The sequence below is a fragment of the Penaeus monodon genome, chromosome 39 (genome assembly GCF_015228065.2).
Source record: "Penaeus monodon isolate SGIC_2016 chromosome 39, NSTDA_Pmon_1, whole genome shotgun sequence".
Classification (NCBI taxonomy): domain Eukaryota; kingdom Metazoa; phylum Arthropoda; class Malacostraca; order Decapoda; family Penaeidae; genus Penaeus; species Penaeus monodon.
Genome location: NC_051424.1, coordinates 32439635 through 32451573, shown reverse-complemented (window position 1 = coordinate 32451573; position 11939 = coordinate 32439635).

Genomic DNA, 11939 nt, shown 5'->3' with positions numbered 1-11939 from the left:
TTCTTGGCATTAAGAAACAAGCCAGCCTTTTCGCTTGCTTCTCTAACTTTATCTAGTAGTTGTTGTAGTTCAGTGATACTGCTGGCAATCAAAACTATATCATCGGCGTACCTCAGATCTGATATTTTGTATCCTCCAACATCCACAGTTCCTTCAAAATTCTCTCATAATTGTCTCAGAACAAGGCTTTTATTAGTTGGATTATGTGTTTTGGAAACTTCATATCGTACATGTTATTCCAGAGGATATCGTGATCAACAGTATCAAAAGCTTTCACATAATCGATGAAACACAGGTATAGGTCTTTTTGATGTTCTCTGTTTTTCTCTATGATCAATTTTAAATTTAGAATCTGGTTTCTGGTACCTTTTCCAGGGCGAAAACCTGCTTGTTCGTCTGCAATTTCCTCTCTTAACTTCAACTTCATTCTTTCAGCAATAATTTTCAACAAAATTTTGCTGCTGTGACTTATTAATGCAATTGTCCTATTATTGTAGCATTGGAGTGCGTCACCTTTTTTAGGTATGGGAGTAAAGACTGATTTTACCCAGTCTTCTGGCCATCTTCTTTTATTCCATATTTTTGTACAAAGTTTATAGAAGAAGTATTCAACACTTTCGCCAGCATTCTTAATTAGTTCTGCTGTTATTTCATCTATTCCGGGGCTCTTGTTATTCTTTACTTCTTTTATGGCTTTTATAACTTCGTCCAGCAGTGGCGTTGGTTCATCCTCGCTGTCATTGAGTCTAATTAATGTTGTTGTTAGATCTTTATTCTTTTTGTATAAGTTGGAACAATATTGATTCCATCTATCTTTGACTTCTTTTCCATCACATAAAACAAGACCATCTTCAGTTTTGATAGTGTCCATTGTAGGTTTAAATTTTCGTGTGATGTTTCGTACTCCTTGGTAGAGTTCTTTAGTTGTCTCATTGATAGAACAATTTTCAATTCTCTGGCAATGTTCATTTAAATATTTTTCCTTATCTTGTCGCAATAATCTTTGAGTTTTTGTGTTTTGTTTTTTGTAAATTACTTTTTCAACTGGATTATTAATACCTTTTTATTTTAAGCATCTTGTTTCAATTTCACTTAGTGTTTTTTCAGATATCCAGGGAGAATTTGTCTTTTTCTTTTTGGCGATAGTTTCTTAAGCAGTGCTCAGCAGGAGTTCTTTTTCTTCTTCAAATAATATGTCTGGCGTATTACAGTGTAACTGTATTAAAAGCGGCAGAGTTAGTTCCTCCTAGTTAGTTGGAGACTGCGAGTTGAGAAGGAGCTTGGGGGATTCCACTCAACTTTTATTTTCTCCTGACAAACCTCTACACCAATGATTAAATATATATATACATATTCTTTTTCTTTTAACGGTAGGCTCATGTCTGAGCCGCCGTGGTCACAGCATGATACTTAATTGCAGTTTTCATGTTGTGATGCTCTTGGAGTGAGTACGTGGTAGGGTCCCCAGTTCCTTTCCGCGGAGAATGCCGGTGTTACCTTACCTTACCTGAGTTCGACGCTCTAACTATTCGGCCACCGCAGCCTTGACGATCATGGGCTTTTCCATGATTTTCTTGGCAATTTAGAGCGGTGGTTTGCCATTGCCTTCCGCCCGGTGTTTTTTTTTTTTTTTTTTTTTTTTTTTTTTTTTTTTTTTAATAGTCACCATCTCTATTTACCCGGCACTGACTTGGGCTGGCTTGGCCACCCAGTGGCGTCGGTTAGAGCGTCGGACTCAAGACTGTCACGACGGTAATCTGAGTTCGAGGGTTCGAGTCACCGGCCGGCGCGTTGTTTCCTTTGGGCAAGGAACTTCACCTCGATTGCCTGCCTAGCCACTGGGTGGCCAAGCCAGCTCAAGTCAGTGCCGGGTAAATACAGATGGTGACTCGATAAAAACACCGGGCGGAAGGCAATGGCAAACCACCGCTCTAAATTGCTAAGAAAAAATCATGGAAGCCCATGATCGTCAAGGCCGCGGTGGGCAAGGAACTTCACCTCGATTGCCTACCTAGCCACTGGGTGGCCAAGCTAGCCTAAGTCAGTGCTGGTCCCAAGCCCGGATAAATAGAGAGAATGATTACCTAAAAGGTACCACCGGCACTCTCCGTGGAAAGGAACTGGGGACCCTACCACGTACTCACTCCAAGAGCATCACAACATGAAAACTACAATTAAGTATCATGCTGTGACCACGGCGGCTCAGACATGAACCTACCGTTAAAAGAAGATATATATATATATATATATATATATATATCTATATATATATATATATATATATATATATATCATCGACAAGAGGAAATTAAGTTCATTGCCATGTAATGAAAGTACAAGCATGTGAGAACAACTATTGCCAGGGTGGTGATGGAAACAGAGGAAGAGTCTAAACCGAAAAAGATGAGCGAAATATCAAAGATATTATGCGCTGTCGATGATATAATGGAAAATAAAGCGTAAGATCGAGTTTAGTGGCGAAGATGGTGGATGTCCACAGCTGCCAAACTGAGTCATACCGTTTTGATTGATTGATATATAGATATCACCAGCTATATATACTATATATCACATTGCCCTCTCTTGTTACGGTTGCCTGACTTGAGCTGGCTTGGCCACCCATGGCCTAGGTAGCAATCAAGTTTATTCCATTGCCCAAGGAAACAACGCCCGGTGGTGACTCGAACCCATGTACTCAGATTGCCGTCGTTGACAGTCTTGAGTCCGATGCTCTAGCACTCATATTTATATATATTATATATATAAATGTATATATATCATCATCAATAACGGTATGCTCATGTCTGAGCAGCCGTGGTCCTCTCCACCATCCTTCGCCACTAAACTTGATCTTACGCTTTTCTTTCCACTTGTACCATCGACAGACCGCAAATATCTTTGATATTGTCGCTCAGTCTTGTCTTCGGTTTGCCTCTTCCTCTGTTTCCTATCACCATCCCTGTCAGCAAGTTTTTCTCAATACTTTTACTTCTCATTACATGACCAATAAACTTTAATTTCCTCCTGTTCAAGATGTCCAACAGCCGGTCTTTACAATTTATTTTTCTCAGCACTTCATCATTCGTACTATTGATCTTATTCTTGTCTATCTACTTCAGCACCCAACACTCAGAACCATATGATGCAATTGGGAAAACTAATGAGTTCAATAACCTCAGCTTTGTCCGTAAGGTAATGCTTCGGTCTTTCCAGATGTTATTGAGAGCAATTGTGGCGTTTTTGGCAATGGTAATTCTTCTTTTTATCTCCAAGATAAGTGAACTCTTTCACATTCTCCACAATCACTCCATTGATTGTAACATGTTCATAATTGTTCATTGCCGGTTATCTTTGAATCTTCATGATCTTAGTTTTCTTGGCATTAAGAAACAAGCCATATATATATATATATATATATATATATATATATATATATATATATATATATATATATATAAAGCTGCGGTGGCCGAATGGTTAGAGCATTAGACTCAAGACTGTCACGACGGCAATCTGAGTTCGAGGGTTCGAGTCACCGGCCGGCGCGTTGTTTCCCTTGGGCAAGGAACTTCACCTCGATTGCCTGCCTAGCCACTGGGTGGCCAAGCCAGCTGAAGTTAGTGCCGGGTAAATAGAGATGGTGACTCGATAAAAACACCGGGCGGAAGGCAATGGCAAACCACCGCTCTAAATTGCTAAGAAGAAAATTATGGAAGCCCATGATCGTCAAGGCCGCGGTGGCCGAATGGTTAGAGCGTCGAACTCAAGACTGTCACGACGGCAATCTGAGTTCATGGGTTCGAGTCACCAACCGCCGCGTTGTTCCCTTGAGCAAGGAACTTCACCTTGATTGCCTACCTAGCCACTGGGTGGCCAAGCCAGCCCAAGTCAAGTGCTGGTCCCAAGCCCGGATAAATAGAGAGATTACCTAAAAGATACCATAGGACACTCTCCGTGGAAAGGAACTGGGGACCCTACCACGTACTCACTCCAAGAGCATCACAACATGAAAACTACAATTAAGTATCATGCTGTGACCACGGCGGCTCAGACATGAACCTACCGTTAAAAAGAAGATATATATATATATATATATATATATATATATATATATATATATATAAATAAATATATATATCAATGACAGCGAAGATGAACCACCACCACTGCTAGACGAAGTTATAAAAGCCATAAAAGAAGTAAAGAATAACAAGAGCCCGGGAATAGATGAAATAACAACAGAACTAATCAAGAATGCTGGCGAAAGTGTTGAATACTTCTTCTATAAACTTTGTACAAAAATATGGAATAAAAGAAGATGGCCAGAAGACTGGGTAAAATCAGTCTTTACTCCTATACCTAAAAAAGGTGACGTACTCCAATGCAACAATAACAGGACAATTGCATTAATAAGTCACAGCAGCAAAATTTTGTTGAAAATGATTGCTGAAAGAATGAAGTTGAAGTTAAGAGAAGAAATTGCAGACGAACAAGCAGGTTTTCGCCCTGGAAAAGGTACCAGAAACCAGATTCTAAATCTAAAATTGATCATAGAGAAAAACAGAGAACATCAAAAAGACCTATACCTGTGTTTCATCGATTATTTGAAAGCTTTTGATACTGTTGATCACGATATCCTCTGGAATAATATGAATGATATGAAGTTTCCAAAACACATCATCCAGCTAATAAAAGCCATGTATGACCAACAACAAGCAGCTGTAAGAACCACTTATGGGTTAACAGAATGGTTCGAAGTCAAACAAGGAGTGCGACAGGGTTGCATTCTGTCTCCGCACCTCTTTAACATATATTCTGAAGAAATTATGAGAAGTGCTCTGGAGAATTTTGAAGGAACTGTAGATGTTGGAGGATACAAAATATCAAATCTAAGGTACGCCGATGATATAGTTTTGATTGCCAGCAGTATCACTGAACTACAGCAACTACTAGATAAAGTTAGAGAAGCAAGCGAAAAGGCTGGCTTGTTTCTTAATGCCAAGAAAACTAAGATCATGAAGATTCAAAGATAACCGGCAATGAACAATGATGAACATGTTACAATCAATGGAATGATTGTGGAAAATGTGAGAGTTCACTTATCTGGGAGCTGTTTTAACTAATACATATGATGATTCACCGGAGATAAAAAGAATTACTATTGCCAAAAACGCCACAGTTGCTCTCAATAACATCTGGAAAGACCGAAGCATTACCTTACGGACAAAGCTGAGGTTATTGAACTCATTAGTTTTCCCAATTGCATTATATGGATCTGAGTGTTGGGTGCTGAAGTAGATAGACAAGAAAAAGATCAATAGTTTTGAAATGTGGTGTTATAGACAAGTACTGCATATTAGCTGGACAGAGAAGAAGACGAATGATGAAGTGCTGAGAAAAATAAATTGTAAAGACCGGCTGTTGGACATCTTGAACAGGAGGAAATTAAAGTTTATTGGTCATGTGATGAGAAGTAAAAGTATTGAGAAAGACTTGCTGACAGGGATGGTAATGGGAAACAGAGGAAGAGGAAAACCGAAGACAAGACTGAGCGACAACATCAAAGATATTTGCGGGCTGTCGATGGTACAAGTGGAAAGAAAAGCGCAAGATCGAGTTTAGTGGCGAAGGATGGTGGAGAGGTCCAGGGCTGCTCAAACATGAGCATACCGTTATTGATGATGATATATATGCATATACATATACATATTCTGCGCCACGGCAGTCGTAAAAATGCGTTCTGTCTGCTGGCTCGAGCCCGAGAAAATGACATATCGCCTTGAGAAGTAAAGCGCAGGTGTTGCAGGGGATGTCGCCGCCATGGCACAAGCGTCAGCGCGCCAAACCGCGGTTGATTAAGAAGGGCATCCAATCAGGCAAGGGTGGCATTGCCATATAACCATATATATATATATATATATATATATATATATATATATATATATATATATATATATATATATACACACACAAAATATCAAATCTAAGATACGCCGATGACACAGTTTTAATTGCCAGCAGTATCATTGAACTACAACAACTGTTAGAAGGGGTTAGAGAAGCAAGTGAAAAGGCTGGTTTGTTTCTTAATGCCAAGAAAACTAAGATCATGAAGATTCGAAGATAACCGACAGTAAACGATGATGAGCATGTTACAATCAATGGAGTGGTTGTGGAAAATGTGAAAGAGTTCACTTATCTTGGAGTTGTTTTAACTAATACATATGATGATTCACCGGAGATAAAGAGAATTGCCATTGCCAAAAAACTCATTAGTTTTCCCAATTGCATCATATGGTTCTGAGTGTTGGGTGCTGAAGAAGATAGACAAGAAAAAGGTCAATAGTTTTCAAATGTGGTGTTACAGACGATTTTTTTTCTTATACGGTAGGTTCATGTTTGAACCGCCGTGGTCACAGCATGATACTTGTAGTTTTCATGTTGTGATGCTCTTGGAGTGAGTACGTGGTAGGGTCCCCAGTTCCTTTCCACGGAGAGTGCCGGTGTTACCTTTTTAGGTAATAATTCTCTCTATTTTATCCGGGCTTGGGACCAGCACTGACTTGGCCACCCAGTGGCTAGGTAGGCAATCGAGGTGAAGTTCCTTGCCCAAGGCTTCGGTCTTTCCTTTACTCGCCGCCCTCACCCCCTTACCTCCATCGACATTATTTCATCCTTTGACCATTTCATCTCTTCTCACAGGAACTCTGCCTGATGTCTCTCTCCTCCGTGATGCTTTCATCCCGGCCCTCGAATTTCGCCTCCATCCTAACCCTTCCATTCCGAGGCGTTACTGTGAAGCCCTTCAAAGCCTGCGCAGGGAGGATGTCACCATTCTGCCTTCTGTCTGACAAGGGCAACTACCTGCAGAAAGCCCAGGACCTGCTGGAAAGAGATAGCAGCCTGTTTTCCGGAGGCGAATCTCTACCAGAGTTCAAGGTCATCAATCCTCGACTCCCTCATCTCTATTGGCTTCCTAAGACCCATGAGCCGTTCGTGCCTCTGCGCCCCATCATCTCCCTTGGATCTGTGACGCACCTTGCAGCCTGGCTGGCGAAGTCTCACTCCCCTTCTTGGTACCTCTCTCCTGCTCACCTCCGCCACTCTCAGGACTTCATCTCCCGCGTCCGTGGAGTATCACCAGCGATCATGATGAGCTTGGATGTTGACTCCCTGTTCACCAAGGTCCCGCTTAATGACGTCCTCGCATTCCTTCAGAGGAGGCTCCCCGCAAAGGATCTTCGTCTCCCTCTGCCCACCGACGTCTTCCCCCAGCTGATTCGTCTGTGTGTGGAGGCTAATTCCCTTTCCTTTGTGGGTCGCTTCTATTCTCAGACGTTCGGTGTTGCCATGGGCTCTCCCCTCTCTCCAGTCCTGGCAAACCTGTTCATGGAATTCTTCGAGTCTGAGCTTCTCCCTTCCATCTCCCTTCGTCCGTTGGTCTGGCTGAGGTATGTCGTCGACGTCTTTGCTCCTGGCCCCATGACCCTGCCCTGTTCTCGGATTTCCTGACGCAGCTGAACTCCCTCTCTCCTTCCATCTGTTTCAAGGTGGAATGGGAGATTGACAACAAGCTCCCTTTCTTGGACACCCTAGTTCATCGCTCTGCTGACCACTTCTCCTCCATACGCAGGAAGCCTATGCATAGTGGTATGTACATATACTTCTTCTCATACCATCCTCTCTATGTAAAGAGAGGTGTTGCCACCTCGCTGTTTGTCCACGCCCGCAGACTGGTGGAATCCTCCCTAATAGAGGTGCTGCCTAATTTCAACTTGAACAGCGGCTTTTCTCCTGCTTATAGTCTCCTCGCTTCCCACATCTTCCGCCTTCTTCCCTCTGCCGGCCACCCGGCGTATCGTCTGTCCTCACCAGCCCCGTGTTACCGCGTTGCCTCTCCTCTCTCTTTTATACCCCCTCCTCTCCCTTTCCTCTTCAGACCTGAGGATGGAATCCATGTGAATTTCGAAACTGTAGTCTCATTTTCAGTAAATCTAATTTTTGTATTGTGGGTTGTTCTTCCACTGTATCAACACGGAAGAGTGTTTTTGTATACATATATGAATATATATATAGGCCTATAAATAAATAATAAATATATATAATATATATATAAATATATATATATATATATATATATATATATATATATATATCAATAACGTATGCTCATGTTTGAGCAGCCGTGGAACCTATATATATGTATGTGTATATAGATATATATATATATATATATATATATATATATATATATATATATATATATATATATATATATATATATGTTGTGTGTGTGTGTGTGTGTGTGTGTGTGTGTACATATATTAATAGATACATACATACATACACATACACACACACACACTATATATATATATATATATATATATATATATATATATATATATATATATATATATATATATTTTTTTTTTTTTTTTTTTTTTTTTTTTTTTCCGCGTTATCCCATTCTTATGTGGGGTCACCGTGATGATTAGGTTTTGGCAGATATCTTTTATGGCCGGATGCCCTTCCTGACGCCAACCCTCTCTATTTACCCGGGCTTGGGACCGGCACTGATTTAGGCTGGCTTGCCCACCCAGTGATTAGGTAGGCAATCGAGGCGCGTGCGCCGGCCGTTGACTCGAACCCTCGAACTCAGATTGCCGTCGTGACAGTTTTGAGTCCGATGCTCTAACCACTCGGCCACCGCGGCCTACACATACACACACACACACACACACATAAACAAATATATACATACATAATATATATATATATATATATATATATATATATATATATATATATATATATATATATATATGTATATATATGCATGTGTGTACACATGGGTAAGTCCAGGTGATGGAAGTCGTAATCAAATAGATTACATAACAGTTAATCAGAGGTTCAGGAACGCAGTTCAACAGGTAGCAGATTGTGCCAGTGATCATGTCCTGCTAGTTTGCCATCTGCAGGTTAAGCTCAGGAAACTAAAGAAACCAAAATTAACATCAAAACTTGAGGTTGAGGAACTCAAACATAATCCAGAAATGAAAGAACAGTTTACAGTAGAACTTAAAAATCGCTATAGTGCATTGGAGAGCGTAAGTGAAACACCAGATGCTTGGGTTATTTTTCGAGATGCCATTATTGAGGTAGCGGAGAGTGTTCTGCCGAAGAAGAAAACAAAGGCGAAACAAAAATGGATGACAGCTGAGATACTTGACATGATGGATAGAAGAAGGGCTACGAAGCAAGAAAATATAGAAAAATACAAACAACTGGATGAAAGCATTAAAAAGAAATGCAACGAGGAAAAAGAAACATGCTCAACAGCAAATGTGAGCAAGTTGAGAGCTTAAAGAATAAGGATGCGAGGAATATGCATCAAGAAATCAAGGAAATAGTGGGACGGAAAATGTGCCTTTCAAGTGGATGCATAAGAGCAAAAGATGGAAGTATACTCCTGGAGAAAGATGACATGTGCAGATGGACAGAGTACATCAGTGAACTGTTTGAAGATGGAAGAGGTGGAAGGCCTGTTATCAGGAAAGAAGTAGATGGACCAAACATAATGAAGGAAAAAGTACAGTATGCATTTCATAGAATGAAAAATGGAAAGGCTACAGGACCGGACAACATAGCAATAGAGTTGGTAAAAGAACTAGAGGGGTTTGGAGTTCAAAAAGTAACTGAAATTGCAAACAACATCTACAACACAGGTCTCATTCCAACTGACCTCAACAAGTCTGTATTCATAGCGCTTCCCAAGAAACCTGGAGCAATTGAATGTGAACTCCACAGGACAATAAGTTTAATGAACCACATTACAAAACTGATCCTGAACGTTTTGCTCAAGAGAATGAAGACCAAAATAAGGGAAAGAAATATCGCAAGAACAGAATGCATACATGAGAGGAAAAGGGGACTCGGAATGCAATATTTATATTGAGAATGTTGGGAGAAAGAACGATAGAAGTTTAGACAGACTTATACCTATGTTTCATTGACTATAGCAAAGCATTTGATAAGGTAAAACATGAAGAATTGTTTAGAATGTTGGAAGCAATAGATATTGATGGAAAGGACTTACAACTGATTAGGAACTTATATTGGGAACAGAGTGCTGCCATTATAATAGACGGAGAAATAAGTGAGTGGACATCAGTCAAGAGAGCTGTAAGACAAGGGTGTGTATTATCACCAACTCTGTTTAACTTATACAGTGAAATTATTTTAAAGGAGATTAAGAACATGCCAGGTGTGAAAGTTGGAGGGATCAATATTAAAAACTTGAGATATGCAGATGACACTGTACTAATAGCAGAAACAGAAACAGATCTTCAAAATATATTGAAAAAGGTTGTAACAGAAAGTAAGAAAGGTCTTCAGATAAACATCAAGAAGACGTGTATGGTGATATCAAAGAAGAATATAATACCAAAATGCTCTTTGAATATCAAAGGTGAACAAATAAAGAATGTTGAGAAATTCACATACTTGGGTAGTTTGATAACATCAGATGGAAGAAGTATAACTGAAATAAAAAAAATAATTGGTATGGCAAAAGAAGTCTTCAACAAGATATGTGCTGTCTTTAAGAACAGACAGTTGAAGGTAAAAACCAAAGTTAGAGCGTTAGAATGTTACGTGTGGTCAGTTTTGCTTTATGGGTGTAATGCTTGGACAGTCAATGAAAATATGAAAGATAGATTAAAATCAGCAGAAATGTGGTTCCTCTGAAGAATGCTCAGGATTTCATGGACAAAAAGAGTTACTAATGAAGAAGTTTTAAGAAGAGCAGGAGTTAAAAGAACCTTAATGAAAGTTATCAGGAAAAGATAGATGTAACTTTTAGGACACGTAATGAGATGTAAAGGATTGGAAAACTTAGTGTTAACAGGAAAGATAGAAGGGAAGAGAAGCAGGGGTAAACAGAAGTTCATCACCAGCTTGAACAAAGATCTCAATAATGGCAGAAGTGACTTAGAACTGCTAAAGTTGTCAACAGACAGAACAGGATGGAAAACCATGATCGCCAACGCTCTGAAAGGATAAGGCACTTGAAGAAGAATATGTATGTCTGTAAATTTTATGTATACATATACACATGTATGTGTGTGTATGTATACAGTAAATTTATTTATTTATTTGTATATACATTTACATATATATATATATATATATATATATATATATATATATATATATATATATATATATTTACATGTCAATATAAATAAATAAATAAATAAATAAATTTTATGTCCACTCACACACACACGTGTGTGCCTGATTTCACGGCGAGAAAACGACATATCGCCTTGAGAATAACTGACTTGTTGCTTCAACCTCTACAGAAACAGGACTCGGTAGTGGCAGCGTGTGATCCGAGGACAAGACAAGTGACATGGCTATCTAATAATTGGGGATTTTAAATGGAGAAGACATTGAACATGATGTAAAAATTAGATGTAATGTTTGCTGCGTGAATGATTCAGGTTTTAATAACGAATAAATATCTTTGCTAATCCATACCTCTCACAAGCATCACACGGGTATAGTTTGAACAGTGTGCGGTGTAGTGTATGTGGTACGTGTATCAGAATAAAGTTATATTGTGTATCAGTAGGAGAGACGAGAGACGGAGAGAGAGAGATAGAGAGAGATGAGATAGATGAGAGAGAAGACACGAGACGAGAGAGAAAGCAGAGAGAGAGAGTGGTGGGGGAGTAAAGAATATTTTTGTGGATTTTCAGAATGGTTCATAGTTAAATGAAATAAATGTGCTAGACATGAAAGGTCAAATAGCTTTATGCTAAAGTATTGAAGCAAAAAAGGAACGAGTTAACAATTAGGATAAGTGGACAGAAGGGGCTGAAGAACAAAGGGAAAAGGAAAGCAGGAGAATCAAAGACTATGTAAAATTTGTA